We start from the raw sequence: 21,062 nt of genomic DNA, 5'->3' as shown, positions 1-21,062 counted from the left end.
GTTTACAGGACATTACCCGAATTATTAACTGCAAGTATATAATGTTTACTTCTACAAGTACATAAGAAAGAACGAACACTGCAGCAGGCCTACTGGCCCATGCGAAGCAGGTCCATAGCTGACATTAATGATATAATATATACCTGGAGAAGGTTTCGGGGGTCAACGCCCCTGCGGCCCGGTCTGTGACCAGGCCTCATGGTGGAATAGGGCCTGATCAACCAAGCTATTACTGTTGGCTGCAAGCAACTCAACGTACGATCCACAACCCGGTTGGTCAGGTACTGACTTTAGGTGTTTGTCCAGCGCCTTCTTGAAGACAGCCAGGGGTCTATTTTCGGGTTCCTAACACACACAACACAAAATGAGGGCCATGGGCATTACGGGGAAGGTAGGCAGATGTATTTTCGGGTTCCTAACACACACAACACAAAATGAGGGCCATGGGCATTACGGGGAAGGTAGGCAGATGTATTTTCGGGTTCCTAACACACACAACACAAAATGAGGGCCATGGGCATTACGGGGAAGGTAGGCAGATGTATTTTCGGGTTCCTAACACACACAACACAAAATGAGGGCCATGGGCATTACGGGGAAGGTAGGCAGATGTATTTTCGGGTTCCTAACATACACAACACAAAATGAGGGCCATGGGCATTACGGGGAAGGTAGGCAGATGTATTTTCGGGTTCCTAACACACACAACACAAAATGAGGGCCATGGGCATTACGGGGAAGGTAGGCAGATGTATTTTCGGGTTCCTAACACACACAACACAAAATGAGGGCCATGGGCATTACGGGGAAGGTAGGCAGATGTATTTTCGGGTTCCTAACACACACAACACAAAATGAGGGCCATGGGCATTACGGGGAAGGTAGGCAGATGTATTTTCGGGTTCCTAACACACACAACACAAAATGAGGGCCATGGGCATTACGGGGAAGGTAGGCAGATGTATTTTCGGGTTCCTAACACACACAACACAAAAAGTAGTAGTAAGGAGAGCAAGATCCAGTATCAGCGAGGTCAAAAGTTCAGTGTCCCAAGGCACTGTGCTGGCACCTCCTTCCTCGCCTCGGAACTTGCAGTGGCCGAAATACATCTAGTTTTTTTTGTGGCGAGGCCTAATCACAGACCGGGCAGCGGGGGCGTAGACTCCCGAAACCCTTCTCGAGGTATTGAAAATTGAGTTAAGCATTGAATATTCTATTAGTGGGATGGATTGTGAAGGACCTGCCTAGTATGGGCCAACAGGCCTACTGCAGTGTTCCAACTTTCTTATATTCTTATGTATACTCCAGTTAACTAAGTTTAAAGCGTTTCCTTACACCTGTTGTCCTGTTCACCTAGCAGCAAGTAGGTACCTGGGTGTTAGTCGACTGGTGTGGGTGGCATCCTGGGGGACAAGATTGAAGACTAAAATGGAAATAAATTAGACAGTCCTTGATGACGCACTGACTTTCTTGGGTTATCCTGGGTGGCTAACCCTCCGGGGTTAAAAACCCGATTGTCAAAACCAAAAATATATCAATCCCTGAAACGGGAATTTCTGTACATGCACATTTTTTATGAAGAAAAATAAGCATTTTTTTATAAATTTATTATTGTTGTTTTAATATATAACTTAATAAAGAATTTAATTAATAAATTTGTATTATTTTTACATTAATCGGGCAATGTCTGATATAATGGAATTTCACACTTAACTCCTTTAGAGTGGATAGAGTAACTCAATATAAGATGAATGAGGCCATATAAATGGAATTCTGATGGTTAGTTTCTGAGCAATTGCTAATCTGCGAAAGGCAGTTAAACTCGCCCAGGCCCGAAATAGGGAGTATAAATTTGAATGTTGCAAACTTGCAATTGTTAATAAAACACCCAATAACTTTTTTTAAAATTTATTATACAAACATACAATATCAAAAACATCAATGGAACTTGTATCAAAACATTTTGTAAGTATTAGAAAAATATAAAAATGAGAAAAATAGCAACAAGGACACATTGCAAAGGGATAAAACTTTCAAGTCCCATATTCCTGAGATTCATGAGGAAGAGCAATCATTGTATATTACTAATTGCTAGAATGGAAGTCTATGAAGCAATTGGAATCTGTCATTATCCTTTTGTGTGTTATTGAAATGGATAGCACGACTAAGTAGCCTAAACCTCTCAGACCCCATGACTTCTGCAACCTGGGTGATGGTGATTGAATAATACCCATGAACAACAAAATACCTATATACCTCATGATCTCTTCAAAATCTGTTGCAAAATTATTAATGTTTTTTTGCTTGGCATACAAATTTGTTTGAGATGCTATGTTATCTACCATGTCTGGAGTAAAGAAATCACAAAAATACTGATATGGAGACCTAATTTGAAGAGGCTTTTCATGGTCATATGCCGGCAAAGGGTTATTTTGGAGGTCAACCTTGGACCACTTAGGTTCACCTTGAAGAGCAAGATCGTCATAAATATGTTCCTCATCAGGGTACTCCTCGATCATAATGCCTCTCTTTTTCTTGACTAATTTCTGCTTTTTTGGCTGGCCTTTCTTCCTCCTCATCTTCACTCGACAGATCTGCGTCTGGTGGCAAGTATTCATCACCACTATCAAGCAATTCAGGGTCATCTACCTCTGGTTCTGAGTCACTGTCATCCAAAATACAGACATATTTTGACCTGGTGCTGGAGGGCTCCCCATAAAACAATTTCTCATTGATCTGGAAGGACAATAAAAACGTTCTGTATACATCCAGACACCTACCGAATTCATATATGCAGTAGAAATTTTTTATAAATATTTATTTTACTGAAAGTGGACTATGTCCCTACTCCTGCAGAGGCAGTCCTGACTGCCCTTCTTTTGTTGCACTTTTTTCACATTATGCTTCACACAGACTTTATGTATATATCAAAATATGCCTAAACTATTCATGTACACACTAAACACAACAATCAGTACTTACCGACATTGTAGAGGGTAAAATCCAAGAGTATATTAGTGACACTAGATGGAAAACACCCACTCTGGGCGACGCCAAGCCACAAGTGTTTACATTTTGTTCTCTCAACCAATGGGAAGCCGGCAAACGCCATCACAACTTAGCTGAAGCGACTCAGGGAAGGCTTGTGATTGGTCAGAATTAAAGAACGGGAATCCAGATGCGCAGCATGAGTAGGATGACACGCGTAAAGGTGCACGTGTTTAAAGGCAGTCAAAACTGCCTCTGCCAGATAAAGGGTTTATTAAATGGAGGTGGTAAACCCGTAGGGGTCATACAACGCCTCGGGAATGGGAGGAAATTGAATGTGATTAAAGGAAGGCGAAAAGGCGTTAGAAACCTTGGATCTAGAGCCTCACAACAGCATATCAAGGCACCTCACTTGATAAAACCTATAAATTAAAATATATATCTGATCCAGCATATTACATCATTAGCATACCCTACCCTGCAGCGCTGTATTACACCTATGGGTTTAGCGCTTAGTTATGATTATAATAATAAAAATTACATATGATTTAGTCTTACCTTGCAGGTAGTACAGTGATGGTGTCTCAACACACACTAGTGAGTCTGCTCGAAGTACAGTGATGGTGTCTCAACACACTAGTGAGTCTGGTCGAAGTACAGTGATGGTGTCTCAACACACTAGTGAGTCTGGTCGAAGTACAGTGATGGTGTCTCAACACACACTAGTGAGTCTGGTCGAAGTACAGTGATGGTGTCTCAACACACTAGTGAGTCTGCTCGAAGTACAGTGATGGTGTCTCAACACACACTAGTGAGTCTGGTCGAAGTACAGTGATGGTGTCTCAACACACACTAGTGAGTCTGCTCGAAGTACAGTGATGGTGTCTCAACACACACTAGTGAGTCTGCTCGAAGTACAGTGATGGTGTCTCAACACACTAGTGAGTCTGGTCGAAGTACAGTGATGGTGTCTCAACACACTAGTGAGTCTGGTCGAAGTACAGTGATGGTGTCTCAACACACACTAGTGAGTCTGGTCGAAGTACAGTGATGGTGTCTCAACACACACTAGTGAGTCTGCTCGAAGTACAGTGATGGTGTCTCAACACACACTTGTGAGTCTGCTCGAAGTACAGTGATGGTGTCTCAACACACTAGTGAGTCTGCTCGAAGTACAGTGATGGTGTCTCAACACACTAGTGAGTCTGCTCGAAGTACAGTGATGGTGTCTCAACACACTAGTGAGTCTGCTCGAAGTACAGTGATGGTGTCTCAACACACACTAGTGAGTCTGCTCGAAGTACAGTGATGGTGTCTCAACACACACTAGTGAGTCTGGTTGAAGTACAGTGATGGTGTCTCAACACACTAGTGAGTCTGCTCGAAGTACAGTGATGGTGTCTCAACACACTAGTGAGTCTGGTTGAACTGTTATACTAGTAAGTCACTGACTGACTCGTACGGTAACTATTTTAACTCTTAAACTGTCCACTCACATCTACGTTCACATGTGTGGTGTTCCAAAAGTAGATCTGCGCTTTTTTACATATTTTTAATAACAAAAAAAAGTAGATCCAAGTTTTTTTTTACACGTTTTCAAATGTAAGAAAAAATGGGATCTACGTGTTTTTACATACTTTCAAATGTTGAAAAAACGTAAATCTACGTTTGGACAGTTTAAGGTTAATTGTCATAACTTGTAGATCCACGTTTTGATTTCTGTTCACCGGAGGACACATTCCTTATTAATCTTCTTAACACTTTGCTTCTCTCACTCTGAAAATATTTTTTTTTTATTCGTCGGTATTCTCCCGGCCCGGGTCTTTTCCAAGTAGTGGTGACCCGGCCTTGGCTCCCTCTCTGGGGAGTGTCTCGAGACGTAAGTCTCCCATGGGAGGAGGCACAAGTACCCCCTCATCTCCGGGACCAACTGTCCCCAGGCCTAGCCACATTCCCCGCCCTCACGGGGTTCATAGGGAGAAGCTAGGCCTCTGGTCTGCCATCTACCCCGCCTCAAAGGGACTCGTGGGGATGGCAGTCTCATGAGATGCAGGTGGTAACAAGCTCAGGCCTAAAAAAAAAAAATAATTAACAGTATGAATTAGGGAAATTATAATCCACAAACTATAAATTTCTTATTCTACTATTTTATAGTAATCTGACACAGATGTAACCATTTATTTGCTACTAATATTATTACACTTTGACTTAATATTATCATAGTTTAGTATAATAATATTAATATATTGAGGTCACCAATTAGCAAATTACATGAATAAGGATGGAAATTGGGTGTTAGTTAAGTGCAGGAAGTACCAGTCATGGTGTAACTCACCCATACGGGTCTAACGCCCTGTGCGAACATAATAATAATATTTTTTTTTTTTGCAACACACCGGCCGTCTCCCACCGATGTAAAGTAACCCGACAAAGAAGAAATACTTTCACCATCATTCACTCCATCGCTGTCTTGCCAGAGGCACTCCTACAGTACACCTCAGATGCCTCTACAATCTACAATATTTTCACCCTAATAATAATAAGAGTATTAACAAGTATATAGCAATCGTAATACTAATTTAATACAGTAACAAAAATATAACATTACTGCTAGTAATAAATATGGTGCCCCGTGGCCTGGTAGCTAAAGCTCTCGCTTCACACGGCGAGGGTTCGTGTTCGATTCCTAGTGAGGGTAGAAACATTGGGCGTTTCTTTACACCGGTTGTCTATGTTTACCCATCAGTAAAATGGGTACCTGGGTGTTAGTGGCCTGGTGTGGGTCGCATCCTGGGACAAAACTGACCTAATTTGCGGGAAATGCTCAGCATAACAAGGGACTTTCTATATAGTAGTATGTCATTGATGTCAACTATGGTCTGTATACCTTGTACTTGTAATAAATAAAGATATTATAATTACCCTTGCTGCTGTTGCTCTCTTGACGCCCTTCCACTACACTACTGCCATGATATATAACGTTAAGTAATTAATTTCATTCTCCTGTTTGGTACTGGTCTCATGACCAGTACACACATTAATGCATCCAGGAAACAAGTGGTTTAAAGCACTGTGAAACTGGTATCCAAACTTGAGGTCACAGACCCGGTCTAACCAAAGATGTATAAAGTTGTAGCAATCTTAGGACTTTTGTTATTTGTATTTCTTTACGTAAAGCCAAGAATTCTATAAGCTTTATTACAAACACTTACACACTGTTGTCTTAGGTTGGTGGTGGTTGACTGTTCGCAACTGCAGCATAAGTAGGTGACTTGGAACATAATTTCTTCTGCTCCGCTTCTTGGGTCTTTCTGACAACGTCACGACCATTGGGCGTCTCGCAGCAAGTGTTTGGTGGTCATTCTTGCAGTTGAGGCACTAGGGGTGTAGTGGCGGCACAGCTCTTGAAAACGGCCCTCAGACCCACAGGTAGACAGAACTTAGTATCCTTCCTTCCTTGCTTCCTTACTTTTGTGGCATGGAGATATGAATAACAGCTCCAACATTGAGCGACATGATGAAAACATTCAGTTTCAATGTGGTGGGAGTTGATTTAATAGTAGTAAATGGCTAGACTGTCAGACAGCTTGGACAGCCATAGTCACATCCGTGAATGTGTTTTTCAGCATAGACGAGGCCGCAGGAATCTTGGTGACTTGTTCACCCTTCGTCCAGGGATTTTGGTCTTCCATTGAGGTTTTCAAGACGTCGAGAGGTGATAAATTTATCAAGCCTCTTGAGGAAAACGGAACGTTTGGCTCGATTGGCAGGAGAGGACATGACGTGAGAGCCGTGGTCAGTGAGAGTTGTCAGCGCTGAGGAAGCAAGTAATTTGTCAGCTTCGACGTAAATAAATGGTATCAAATACCGACATAGTGGAAATATAAACACATATGCAGTATAATATGATCCTTTATTGACGTTTCACTCACACAGTGGGCTTTTTCAAGTCACACACAGATCTGTGTGTGACTTGAAAAAGCCCACTGTGTGGGTGAAACGTTGTCAATAAAGGATCACATTATACTGCATATGTGTTTATATTTCCAGCTTCGACGTATTGTCGCAAACTGCAATGAATGATTCAAAGAGTCGGGACATGCCTGTGGAATGTCATATTCAGGGTTTTAAATTGTTCCAAGTAGATAGAAGTATCGGGAAAGGGGGTGGGGTGGCATTGTATGTCCGAGATCGCTTGAACTGCTGCATAAAAACGGGTATTAAGTCTGAAGTAACACATACAGAGTCTGTTTGGTTAGAATTTTCAGAGGGGCATGAAAAACTGATTTTAGGAGTAATATACCGTCCCCCAAACTTAGATAGGGACCAAGGGAGACTACTATGGGAGGAAATTGTTAAGGCCACAAGGCACGATAATGTAGTAATTCTAGGAGACTTTAACTTTAGTCACATTGATTGGAATTTCTTGACTGGGAATTTAGAATCATACGACTTCTTAGAAGTAGCTCAGGATTGTTTTTTGAAGCAGTTTGTGACAGAACCTACAAGGGGAAATAACCTGCTTGACTTAGTTATGGCAAACAATGAATCCCTTGTTAATAATTTAGAAATTTCAGAGGAACTGGGTGCTAGCGACCACAAATCATTTACATTTAGCATTGAATGGAAGTACGATAGTAGCGATAACTCAGTAACAGTCCCAGATTTTTGCTTAGCAGATTACGATGGCTTAGAGAACACTTATCATCTGTTGACTTTGGTAACGAAGTGAGCTATCAATATGACAGTTTTCTGAACACTATACATGCTGCTCAAAGAACGTTTATCCCATATACAGAAATTAGATCAAATAGAAATGATCCAAAATGGATGAATAATAGGCTCAAATATCTACTAGGGCATAAGAAAGGAATTTATAGGCGTATCAAAAGAGGTGAGGGTCATCTTATGAATCAGTATATTGACATTAAGAGGGACATTAAAAACGGGATAAGAAAAGCTAAAAGGGACTATGAAATTAAAGTTGCTAAGGATTCTAAAACTAACCCAAAAAGTTTTTTCCAGGTCTATAGAACAAAAGTTAGAGATAAGATAGGTCCCCTTAAAAATAACTATGGGCACCTTACTGACAAAGAGAATGAAATGTGCTCGATTTTAAATAATTATTTTCTCTCAGTTTTTACACAGTAAGACACTAACAATATTCCAGTAATTAATTTTTATAGTGGGCTAGAAGAAGATAAATTATGTAACATCACAGTCACTAGTGAAATGGTTGTGAAGCAGATAGACAGACTGAAGCAAAATAAGTCGCCGGGTCCTGATGAGGTTTTTTCAAGGGTTCTAAAAGAATGCAAAATGGAACTCTGTGAACCATTAACTAATATTTTTAACTTATCTCTTCAAACAGGTGTAGTGTCTGATATGTGGAAGATGGCTAATGTAATTCCTATTTTTAAAACAGGGGACAAGTCGTTACCGTCAAATTACCGCCCAATAAGCCTGACCTCAATTGTAGGCAAATTACTAGTCAATTATAGCTGAGATTATAAGAAGCCATCTCGATAAGCATAGCTTGATTAAGGATACTCAGCATGGATTCACAAGAGGCCGGTCTTGTCTAACTAATTTATTAACTTTCTTCAGCAAAGCTTTTGAGGCTGTTGACCACGATAAAGAATTTGATATTATTTACTTAGATTTTAGTAAGGCTTTTGATAGAGTTCTGCACCATAGACTGTTAAAGAAAGTGGCAGCTCATGGCATTGGGGGAAAAGTGCTCTCGTGGATCGAGTCATGGCTCACTGACAGGAAGCAGAGAGTGTCCATAAATGGGGTTAAATCCGAGTGGGGATCTGTAACAAGTGGCGTTCCACAGGGATCAGTCTTGGGCCCGTTGTTGTTTATAATATATATCAATGATCTTGATGAGGGAATTACTAGTGATATGAGCAAATTCGCCGATGACACAAAGATAGGTAGGATAATTGATTCAAACGTAGATGTTATGGAACTTCAGAAGGATTTAAACAAACTCTATTCTTGGTCAGAAAAGTGGCAGATGCAGTTCAATGTAGATAAATGCAAGGTTCTGAAGCTTGGGAGTGCCCATAACCCTAGTACTTGGGAATATAAACACATATGCAGTATAATGTGATCCTTTATTGACTACGTTTCGCCCACACAGTGGGCTTTTTCAAGTCACAAACAGAACTACCTGGGGTGGAAGGAACGCGAGTATTTATAGTCCGGTTCAGGATGCTGAGGTCAGGTGGAGAATGCTGCATCTGATGATGTACCGAGTGGGGTTATAGAGTTTAAAAACTTGGGTAGCTTGGAAAGGAGATTGGATAAGTTTGTGAGCAGACCTACAGTGTTCTTAACCGGACTATAAATACTCGCGTTCCTTCCACCCCAGGTAGTTCTGTATGTGACTTGAAAAAGCCCACTGTGTGGGCGAAACGTAGTCAATAAAGGATCACATTATACTGCATATGTGTTTATATTTCCATTGTGTCGGTATTTTATACCATTTATTTCCAACCCTAGTACTTATAAGTTAAATGATGTAGAACTTAGCCATACAGATTGCGAAAAGGACTTGGGGGTTATGGTGAGCAGCAACCTTAAACCAAGACAGCAATGCCTAAGCGTACGTAATAAGGCAAATAGATTACTGGGATTTATATCAAGAAGTGTAAGCAACAGAAGTCCAGAGGTCATACTGCAGCTTTATACATCATTAGTAAGGCCTCACCTAGATAATGCAGCTCAATTCTGGTCTCCATCAATATTTTGGCTCATAAAATTAATCAGTTTCAACATTTCTTCAGAAGTACTCTCTAAATTTTTTCTAATATGAGATGGAAGGCTTTCATGCCTGGATGTTTTGGACCAGTCATTTATGAGGTCATTTGCTTTTTCAAGAGGAAAGGGATGAGCAACATTGCCAGTCTTTTTCCTGGTTATTTTATTTATACCTTTCCAAGCCAAACTCAAAGGGGTGGACCTATTTAATCCACTAACAAACTGTTCCCATTCCTGTTGCCTAAGTTCTTCCTTTCTATTCCTTGCATTTGTTAGTGCAGCTTGGAACGTTCTGAGCAGGTCTGGGGTTCTACATTCACGGTATGCTTTACCAATCCTCCTAGCTGCATGTGTTAGATTGCGCAGCTGTGGATCATTATAGTATTTACATTGGTTTTTATTGTTATTTATAGTGGAGGGTCTTTGTTTCCTATTCCTGCCCACTTGATCTGTGAGAACACTCTCAATAGTGGTAATTAAATCATCATTAAATTTTTGTGTGCCAATGGGCTCGTAATTCTTATACCATTGATCCAAGTGGTTAATAAAGTTGTCTCTGTGTTCTGGTTTGAGAATAAGTTTCCTCCTTCTGTATTTAGCTCCTTGATTGCTGGAGATGTGATCAAGATTGACAGTTGTTAGTCTTGGGAAGTGATCAGATAGAAGATCATCAACTATGACAGAGTCATGCATCGTATATGATGTATTAAATCCAAGACACAGATCTAGTATGCCACCATATATGTGAGTAGGCTCAGTAGTGCCCACAATTCCAACATTATCATGCTCATTTAGCAATCTCACTAGTTTAGTTCCATTGGTGTTTGTTATAGACCCACCAATATTCTTATGTCTGGCATTAAAATCTCCAAGAATGATGGTAGGTTCACTATTGATGCGATCTGGTGAAGCATCAGGTCGAAGCTGGTTCGCTGGGGCATAGAGATTAAAAATGTTTATGGAAAAATCGCCTGCATATACTTTGACACCATGATACTGCATGTTAACTCGACTCTGCAAGGAAAGGAGTGAATGTGGCAAGCTCTTTCTGACATACATCACACAACAGTTGGTTGACCTTAGGTTATAAGCTGCATATCCAGGCAAGTTTGGTGGAGGTGCTCCATCTTTCAATCTACATTCCTGCAAACAGATGACATCAATATTCTTGGTTGCACTAATATGATGTAAGTCAGGCAACCGGTTCCTGATGGAAGCAATGTTCCATGAAAAGATTTGTAATGTATCCATTGTAGTGAGTTATTACAATCTCTTGCTCATAAGATGGTAAAACTATTATGCTTTGACTACAGTGTGCAGATACTTAAGAGCAAATAGCATAGTTTGTACGTCTTTATCTTCAGGACCTTTATTTTTAAGCATTTTTCGGCATTTTGGCAGCCAGTGATAAGGCAATTTTTGAAGGCAAGAGTTATGGGCTTCTTTCTCACAAATTGCTGGAAGCTGAACGGAGATTGCTGCACTTTTGACATCATCACCATGCTCAAGATCATCATCCTGATTACATATATTTATTAAACTTGTCAGGATCTGTTCAAGATGCTCAATTTTTTTCTGGAAAGTTGTTATAATATGAGGAAGGTCAGGCGAATCCAATGCCTCTCCGGAGGATGGCACTTCTGGGTTAGTGCTTTCTTTAACACCTATCACCTTAACAGGTACCATGGTTACATTAGTGTTCTCTGTTTCATCATTCATTGCAGGTAGGTCCTGTGCATCTGACTCATCTCCAATTTCCAGGGAGGTTACCTGTGTGGTGTCCGTCTGACTGTTGTAGTTGTGTGTATTGGGAGAAATGACAAACTCATCCCCATATTCAGGTGTAGCCATAGGTATCTGTAGTGGCAGACCAGTAGTTCCATATGTGCTAGCAGGGATGGCTAGCTCCTCCACAGCTGGTGTGTGTGATGGCATTCTGGTATCACCAGAATCCTTTGCAGTGAGGTGGGGTTCTTGCACACTTTGCAGAGGTTCAGTCTCAGATCTGGCTGTGGTAGACTGGATGGCCCCATCCTCAGTTACCATTAAAGGACTGTTATCAGGTTTACATCGAAGGTTGTTTGGGTTCTGACTGCAGTCCTTGTGGGAAACTGTAACCCCAACTTCTTGACAGTTAATACACTTAAATTTTCGGCTGTCAGGGCCTACTGTGCATTCTCTAGTGGAATGTTTCCCAGCACACTTACCACACCAAGAATGTAGTATTCCACAGTCTACTGCAACATGGCCATAGTGCTGGCATTTGTAACACCTACGTTTAGGGGGTAGGTACACTTCGATGTTTAGGAAACGTAAACCATGCACCCAGATATTCCGGGGCAGGGGCACAGGACCTACCCAACTGGCAATAATTTGGGATTTTCCTTTAAGTCTTTTAGGCTTGATGATATGCTCACTTAGAGTCAGATGGGATGGGTCCATGCAGAGAGGGTATCCAAAGATTATGATACTAACCCATTTTTTAAAGTGGTGAGTGTCTGATGGAGGTCGGAGCAGCTTAATATCCCCATAAGGTGTACTAAGTAGATCATTAATCAGCTCTTTATTCTGTTCCACAAACACAAAGTTGTGTGTGTTTTTCCTAAATTGGATCCTTGAGTTAGGATGCTTGTTTACAGCTTCCATTAGCCATGCACACTTAGCAGGCAGCGGGGTGTTGTCAGGGAAGTTCAGCTTAACACATTCTTCCTTTGAAGAAAGACTTATTATTATTATAATCAAGGGGGAAGCGCTAAACCCAGAGGATTATACAGCGCCTGGGGGGGGGGATGTGGAAGGCATTCAGGCTTAATTCGGGGAACTGGAGCACAGATCCAATTCCCTAAATCAAGAGCCCCTCACCAACATCAAGGAACCTTCCTTGAGGGGAGAAAGACTTCTTGCAGCCTCAGTGCACCAAGGACGTTTAGTATCACATTGTGTACAAGTGAGTCTGACTACGTCGACGCTCTAGCCCTTTCTCACTTTTTCTCTTTTGTTTACTTTTAAAGGTCTGGAAGCTATCTTCATTTCCATCACCTGCAGAAATAGGTTCCTCTATGACAGTTGCCATGTTTGCCAGTGATGATATCTGGTGTAAGACTCACAACACAAGAATTCCTCGCTTATCTTTCCCTTATAGCTTATGCAAGAGCAAATATTCACTACAAAGTCAGAAGTCCAAAATAGATCACAAGACACAAGTGCTCAAGTTCAATGAACACCTCCAACCATACTCAACCCAGACCACCACCACTCAATACGACACACACCCCACCAAAAACACACTCAGAGACCTCTTGTATGTGTGTTAATAATATGGTACATATAATGATATAATGGATGGTACAGGCGAGGTCTTACACCTTATCACAAATTACAAAGATGAAAAGAGAGAGAGAGAGAGACAATGTAGGTAATATTGAGCATAAAATTAGAATTCTGACATACATCACATTAAACATGAGGTTCAAATTCAATGATAACTTCCACTTGAGTTAGTTCAGGCTACTGCCACCTAATGTACCTCACTGAAATAATAATATAGCAGACAACACAATGAATGCTGAAGACAACCTCTTACCCCAACCATAGATTGTAAACAGTATTACTAAAAAAAAAAAAAAAAAAAAAAAAAAAAAAAAAAAAAAAAAAAAAAAAAAAAAAAAAAAAAAAAAGGCAACTAGGTAATGTTACAATGACAATGAGATAAATCACTCTGGTCGACTTCCTTGGTCCATCCTGGGTAACTCACACGTTACTATGTTATACATATATGCAAGCATAAGTGTGCAGCTGTAGATAGATGAACCAGTACCTAAACAATCTCACTTACACACGCGTTACTATGTATGACAAGTGTTACCAAGTACACCAAGTGTACACTTTATCACTTAAAATACACTTGTGTTGATGTAAATATAGGTGAGAGTGGTACACCGCTGGTCGTAATAAACACACTCAACTTCTCAAGGTCACACACTAGGCCCAGCTTCTGGAGTTACCAGCATTTTAATGTGTTTATTATGTGTCAGTGCGTGTCTGCAGTCATTAAATTGGTGTATCAGAAGTTAAACACTACAATCCAGTTGATCAAATAGTCTAAAACAATTTACACAATGTATAACTAGAAGTATAATGATTGCAAATTGTTACTATTACAATTTTAACTAGGCGCTAGACCCACTAGATGAGATGGCAAGGAACATAGATGTTAACAGGCTGACTCTTGCTTAACACAGTTGAAAGGTAACCGAATTACTCAAGTAAGAAAGTATTCATGAAACTGAACATTATGCAGCAGTAAGCTTGTTCACAGTAAAAATACAAAGCATAAGTTACACACTCACACCACAGATGAACACTGCAATTTGAAATATTACTGGGAATTTAGCAGTAAAGTTTCAGTCTGAACGAGAAAATGTATTAGAAAACACAACAATGACACTAACCGTATTTAATAGTTCAGTTACACTGAGCAGAGCATGTGTTACACTGATTTATCAAATGTAAGGAGTCACTACACTGAAGTACACTCTGAGCCTTTTAAAGTCTTAATACAGGCTTACAAATGGCAATTAACTGTTGGGGAAAGCAGCACTTAACACTTCTAGCACACGTATGACAGATGAATGTTCACTGTGTACAAGCCAATCACCACAAGCTTACTATGTTTATAAGTGAACCTCTGGCATGTCCCGCTCAAAATGTCAGCACTGCAATGCTCGTCAAATTGTTCTCAAGCCACTACAGGAAACACTGGTATGCCAGCAGCACTGCAGAACGTATACAGACATGCTGGGCCCTAGGACAGCTATTACTGCAGGCTGCCTTAGCTTGTTCTGGCTAGCTTTTAGTGCTGCCCTCAAGCTTGCTTGACTGTGCTCACCAAGCCCGCGCCAACCACCCGGACACCTGCTTGCAGCAGGCAGGCAGGCAGGCACACAGGAGACACTCGCAAGATGAGCGGAGTGCGGCACAGAGGACACGGGCACTCAAGCACCCATGTGGTCTGGCAAAAAACCGCCTCTAGACCACAAGCAAATAGAGGCGAACTATCATGTGGGAGTTCGACATGTGGATTAGGTAAGAAATACTCACGTAGGCTGGTAGTACGTATAATTACAGATAAGGTGGGTTGCGCCCTTACAGCCGTGACCTGCCTCCTTGCTCCCACTCGTAACACTGACTGACTGACTGGCCGCCCACGTACCCATAGAGGGTCTTTGAATAATGCCAGGTCAGCGCAATATGAGTTCAGATAGTGACTCAGGCAGAGACGGTTGGTCGTTGAGTCAACGGTACACTGGTTACTGGTAACTGGTTACTACTACTGAGAACTACTGAGAGCTCGGCGACGCTAACGTATGTCGTCCCGACATACAACTAATACAAACTAGAGATGGCAGGTATACGGCTTGGGCTGATTCTATACAATGTCAAAGTACACAACAATTAAACATTATAACATACATAAGTAGAACATTGGAATGGAAGCTTATGTAACTGAAACTGTAATGCAATACAAGGTATACTATAGTACAACTTAAAACTCAACAAATGAACAACGAACTCAACGTTGAGATTACAAGTGATAAAAAAAAAATTTTGATCGATCTGTATTCATGTGATCTACGGATTCTGAGGAAGGAATATATACAAAGAAAGAGTGTTTAACAGAAAGGCAGATTCGGTGCACTCAAATCTAGACTGTTAACTCTCGGAACGCGGAGAGAACATGAACACAAAAAAAAAATTCTTGAATACTGATAAGTTGATACTGTAATTATTCATCTATACAGGTTATTTACATTTAACCCCAACTCTGCTAGGGTGAGATTGACATATGCAGAATGGGTGTCATCTCTGGAAGGATCAAACTCTGTAGCATTGGCTAACTCATGCTGTATTTGAGGCAAATCTGAATTAGAAGTTACAAATGATACTTGAGGATTTCTCAATACCTGTCGTGTACGTAGGGAATAACGACATTCAGGTTGACCGTCTGACTATCAGAGGAAGAGAGTACAGGATCAGGAGGATTGTCAGAGTCTGTCACATTGGTCTGGGTTGGAACATTATTATCATCACATACTAACTTCATATGATCCAAATGCGATTCTTTATACTGACCAGTACTAATCTCTCTAACCTTATACTTATTACCAGTGATAAGTTCAACTACTCGATAAGGACCAACAAACTTTTGATCAAGCTTTGGCATTGCAGACGTTTTGTTAAAGTTAATCAGCATAACTCTCGAACCTACTTTGATTTTGGATGGCTTTGCTCGAGTGTTTGCGACTCTTGTAAATTCAGCTGTTGATTTATGAAGTGTTTCACGGATTCTTCTAAAAACACTTTGAGCTAAGCTGGTACGAGTTGCTATGAAATCATCAGGGTTGTAACTTGGTTTCGGATTAGAATATAACAACTCATAAGGCAAACGTTTATCTACACCATACAATGCATAATGTGGAGTGTCACCTATAGAAACATTGTAAGCAGAATTTATAGCACACTGCACATCAGGTATAACTTCATCCCAAGTTTCACTGTTGGGATTGATAGTGGCTCTCAAGACATCAAGTACTTTCTTATTGGTTCGTTCCGCTAACCCATTGCTGGCAGGATGATGAGGAACAATGGTGGATTTAGAGATCTTGTACAAGGTACACAAATTTTCAAGAATCTCATTACAGAATTCACCTCCATTATCTGTTACTAGGGACTTAGGAGTGGTATGCCTGCAGATAATGCGTTCTTTAAACGCTTTAGCTACTGTCTCGGCAGTCTTATCTGCAATAGGAACTAACTCGCAATATCTGGTGAAATGGTCTACCATAACACACAGATGTTTGTTACCTTGGAGGGAACATTGGAAATTAGTTAACAAACCTAGCGCAACTCTTTCCCAAGGTTCGCTAGTAGTTGGATATACTTGGATTGGATTAGGACCATTAGCATTGCCTTTATGTTGCATGCAGACACTACATTTCTTAACATACTCAGAAATATCAGTTGCCATACGAGGCCAAAAGTATTTCAATCTGGCTTGTTTTACTGAACGATCCATACCAGGGTGTGCAACACCTGGTACATCGTGAACTAGCTGTAAGGCTACATTCACTAGTGACTGTGGAATTACTAACTGGTATACTCTTCTGCTAGGAGTTTACCTGGAGAGAGTTTCGGGGGTCAATGCCCCCGCGGCCCGGTCTGTGACCAGGCCTTCTGGTGGATCAGCGCCTGATCAACCAGGCTGTTGCTGCTGGCTGCACGCAAACCAACGTACGAGCCACAGCCCGGCTGATCAGGAACTGACTTTAGGTGCTTGTCCAGTGCCAGCTTGAAGACTGCCAGGGGTCTGTTGGTAATCCCCCTTATGTGTGCTGGGAGGCAGTTGAACAGTCTCGGGCCCCTGACACTTATTGTATGGTCTCTTAACGTGCTAGTGACACCCCTGCTTTTCATTGGGGGGATGGTGCATCGTCTGCCAAGTCTTTTGCTTTCGTAGTGAATGATTTTCGTGTGCAAGTTCGGTACTAGTCCCTCTAGGATTTTCCAGGTGTATATAATCATGTATCTCTCCCTCCTGCGTTCCAGGGAATACAGGTTTAGAAACCTCAAGCGCTCCCAGTAATTGAGGTGTTTTATCTCCGTTATGCGTGCCGTGAAAGTTCTCTGTACATTTTCTAGGTCGGCATTTCACCTGCCTTGAAAGGTGCTGTTAGAGTGCAGCAATATTCCAGCCTAGATAGAACAAGTGACCTGAAGAGTGTCATCATGGGCTTGGCCTCCCTAGTTTTGAAGGTTCTCATTATCCATCCTGTCATTTTTCTAGCAGATGCGATTGATACAATGTTATGGTCCTTGAAGGTGAGATCCTCCGACATAATCACTCCCAGGTCTTTGACGTTGGTGTTTCGCTCTATTTTGTGGCCAGAATTTGTTTTGTACTCTGATGAAGATTTAATTTCCTCATGTTTACCATATCTGAGTAATTGAAATTTCTCATCGTTGAACTTCATATTGTTTTCTGCAGCCCACTGAAAGATTTGGTTGATGTCCGCCTGGAGCCTTGCAGTGTCTGCAATGGAAGACACTGTCATGCAGATTCGGGTGTCATCTGCAAAGGAAGACACAGTGCTGTGGCTGACATCCTTGTCTATGTCGGATATGAGGATGAGGAACAAGATGGGAGCTAGTACTGTGCCTTGTGGAACAGAGCTTTTCACCGTAGCTGCCTCGGACTTTACTCTGTTGACGACTACTCTCTGTGTTCTGTTAGTGAGGAAATTATAGATCCATCGACCGACTTTTCCTGTTATTCCTTTAGCGCGCATTTTGTGCGCTATTACGCCATGGTCACACTTGTCGAAGGCTTTTGCAAAGTCTGTATATATTACATCTGCATTCTTTTTGTCTTCTAGTGCATTTAGGACCTTGTCGTAGTGATCCAGTAGTTGAGACAGACAGGAGCGACCTGTTCTAAACCCATGTTGCCCTGGGTTGTGTAACTGATGGGTTTCTAGATGGGTGGTGATCTTGCTTCTTAGGACCCTTTCAAAGATTTTTATGATATGGGATGTTAGTGCTATTGGTCTGTAGTTCTTTGCTGTTGCTTTACTGCCCCCTTTGTGGAGTGGGGCTATGTCTGTTGTTTTTAGTAACTGAGGGACGACCCCCGTGTCCATGCTCCCTCTCCATAGGATGGAAAAGGCTCGTGATAGGGGCTTCTTGCAGTTCTTGATGAACACAGAGTTCCATGAGTCTGGCCCTGGGGCAGAGTGCATGGGCATGTCATTTATCGCCTGTTCGAAGTCATTTGGCGTCAGGATAACATCGGATAGGCTTGTGTTAATCAAATTTTGTGGCTCTCTCATAAAAAATTCATTTTGATCTTCGACTCTCAGTCTGGTTAGCGGCTTGCTAAAAACTGAGTCATATTGGGACTTGAGTAGCTCACTCATTTCCTTGCTGTCATCTGTGTAGGACCCATCTTGTTTAAGTATGGGCCCAATACTGGGCGTTGTTCTTCGATTTTCATTTATAGCTTTTAGTTCTTCCCGCGATTCCTGACTCCTAAAGGATTCTTTTAGCTTAAGTTCGATGCTTGCTATTTCTCTGACCAGTGTCTCCCTGCGCATTTCAGATATATTGACCTCTTTTAGCCGCTCTGTTATTCTTTTCCGTCGCCTGTAAAGGGAGCGCCTGTCTCTTTCTATTTTACATCTACTCCTCCTTTTTCTTAGAGGAATAAGCCTTGTGCATACATCGAGTGCCACCGAGTTAATCTGTTCTAGGCATAAGTTTGGGTCTGTGTTGCTTAGTATATCTTCCCAGCTTATATCGGTTAGGACTTGGTTTACTTGGTCCCACTTTATGTTTTTGTTATTGAAGTTGAATTTGGTGAATGCTCCCTCGTGACTAGTCTCATTTTGTCGGTCTGGGGCTCCTCGCATACATGTCTGAACCTCAATTATGTTGTGATCTGAGTATATTGTTTTTGATATGGTGACATTTCTTATCAGATCATCATTGTTAGTGAAGATGAGGTCTAGTGTATTCTCCAGTCTAGTAGGCTCTATTATTTGCTGGTTTAAATTGAATTTTGTGCAGAGATTTAAAAGCTCGTGTGAGTGTGAGTTTTCATCAGAGCTGCCTCCTGGTGTTATTACTGCAACAATACTATTTGCTATATTCCTCCATTTTAGGTGCCTTAAGTTGAAATCCCCCAGGAGCAAGATGTTGGGTGCAGGAGCTGGAAGATTTTCCAGACAGTGGTCAATTTTTAACAGCTGTTCCTGGAATTGCTGGGATGTTGCATCCGGAGGCTTGTAGACTACCACAATGACTAGGTTTTGGTTCTCGACCTTTACTGCTAAAACTTCCACTACGTCATTTGAGGCATTAAGCAGTTCTGTGCAAACAAGTGACTCTGCAATGTACAGGCCAACCCCCCCATTTTGCCTGTTCACTCTGTCACATCTGTATAGGTTGTAACCTGGGATCCATATTTCATTGTCCAAGTGATCCTTTATGTGGGTCTCAGTGAAAGCCGCGAACATTGCCTTTGCCTCTGCAAGCAGTCCACGGATGAAAGGTATTTTGTTGTTTGTTGCTGGCTTTAGACCCTGTATATTTGCAAAGAAGAATGTTATCGGACTGGTGGTATTGTTGGTACTGGGGGGGATTTTTTTTTCCGGCATTAGTATCTGTATCTGTTGGTTTGGAGTGGAGGCCATCGACTGTGGTTCCACTCCAGGAATGACTGGATTTGGTGTACGATTTCTGCCATTTCCTGCCAGTTTTTTTTCCTTCCTGGCACTAAAAAACCTCTCCCTCTTGAGTGGCTGTGGCTACCCAGGTTTTCCCATGGCCTGGATGTTTTGTATCTTTTTGTCCCCTTTAGATGGTATGCCTGGCAATTTAAGTTATAGCACAGTCTTTCCTGTACTGAAGAGGTACACATTTCAGGGTGAAAAAGCTTACAGGAAGGGAGTTTGCATTTTCCTGTTGTCATATGGGCATGGGAAGGAGAAGGGACAAGGAAAGGATATTCACCTCGCTAGACACAGGCAATATGGGTGTAGTGGCCTGCAGGTCGCAGTGCAATTTTCAAGGTCATTCACTGGGCCCACAGTCGTCTCGAGAGTTACCAACCCTGTACTACTTGTTAACTCCAAACCCGCAGCACTTAACACATCTAGCACACGTGTCTTGGAATGACAGACAAATTTTCACTACATAAGAACTAGTTCTCACAACACCGAAGGTACGGCCGGAACACTGTAGAATGTTCACAAAGGCATTCTGGGATTCAGAACAGATGTAGCCTTGGCCTTCACTGGCTGGCTTGGAGCGCTGTTTGGCCTGGATCAGCTAAACTCGCCCTTATCCCATATGTAGATAATGGCGACGAGTTAAGGGATACCGGTGAATAGGAAAGTCGAGGAAGGGACATTCACCTCACTAGACACACGCAGTATGGGTGTAAGTGGCATGCGGGTCTTATAGTGCCATTTTCAAGGTCACCCAGCAGGCCAGACATTCCTCACTCATTTTAAGCCTACGTAGGTACTGATGGTAGCACAATGTCCTAAGTCAGCGTAATCCACTCATGCAAATAGTTACAACAAATCTGCAGCACTTGCGGAACTTAGAGAGTCGAGTACCAGCGGGGCAGCAAAATACACCTCTACACTGCATGTCGTTGATAGAGGCGAACGGCTGAGTTTAAAGGAGGAGAGTTGGGGATACAGGAGAACAGCAGAGGTAACTGAGCACGCACATTTGCCTTTCTT

General features: G+C 41.7%; 1 protein-coding gene across 7 annotated transcripts in view; it reads right to left on the bottom strand.

Annotated features, from left to right (window-relative positions):
* The window catches only part of LOC128686940 (glutamate receptor ionotropic, delta-1), a 135,461-nt gene that overhangs the window by 96,772 nt on the left and 17,627 nt on the right, over positions 1 to 21,062 (bottom strand). For 5 of the 7 annotated variants that reach the window (XM_070082621.1, XM_070082622.1, XM_070082620.1 and 2 more), the window contains exon 2: positions 3,547 to 5,059. The exons of the other annotated variants lie outside the window; for them this stretch is intronic. The gene's annotated coding sequence lies outside the window, so the exon portion shown is untranslated. The remainder of the gene's footprint in view (positions 1 to 3,546; positions 5,060 to 21,062) is intronic. 7 annotated transcript variants of the gene reach the window in all.

This window comes from Cherax quadricarinatus, chromosome 7, assembly GCF_038502225.1.
Source record: "Cherax quadricarinatus isolate ZL_2023a chromosome 7, ASM3850222v1, whole genome shotgun sequence".
NCBI classification, from domain to species: domain Eukaryota; kingdom Metazoa; phylum Arthropoda; class Malacostraca; order Decapoda; family Parastacidae; genus Cherax; species Cherax quadricarinatus.
Note: the sequence above shows the minus strand (reverse complement) of the source record. Positions and strands in the feature narration are given on the sequence as shown.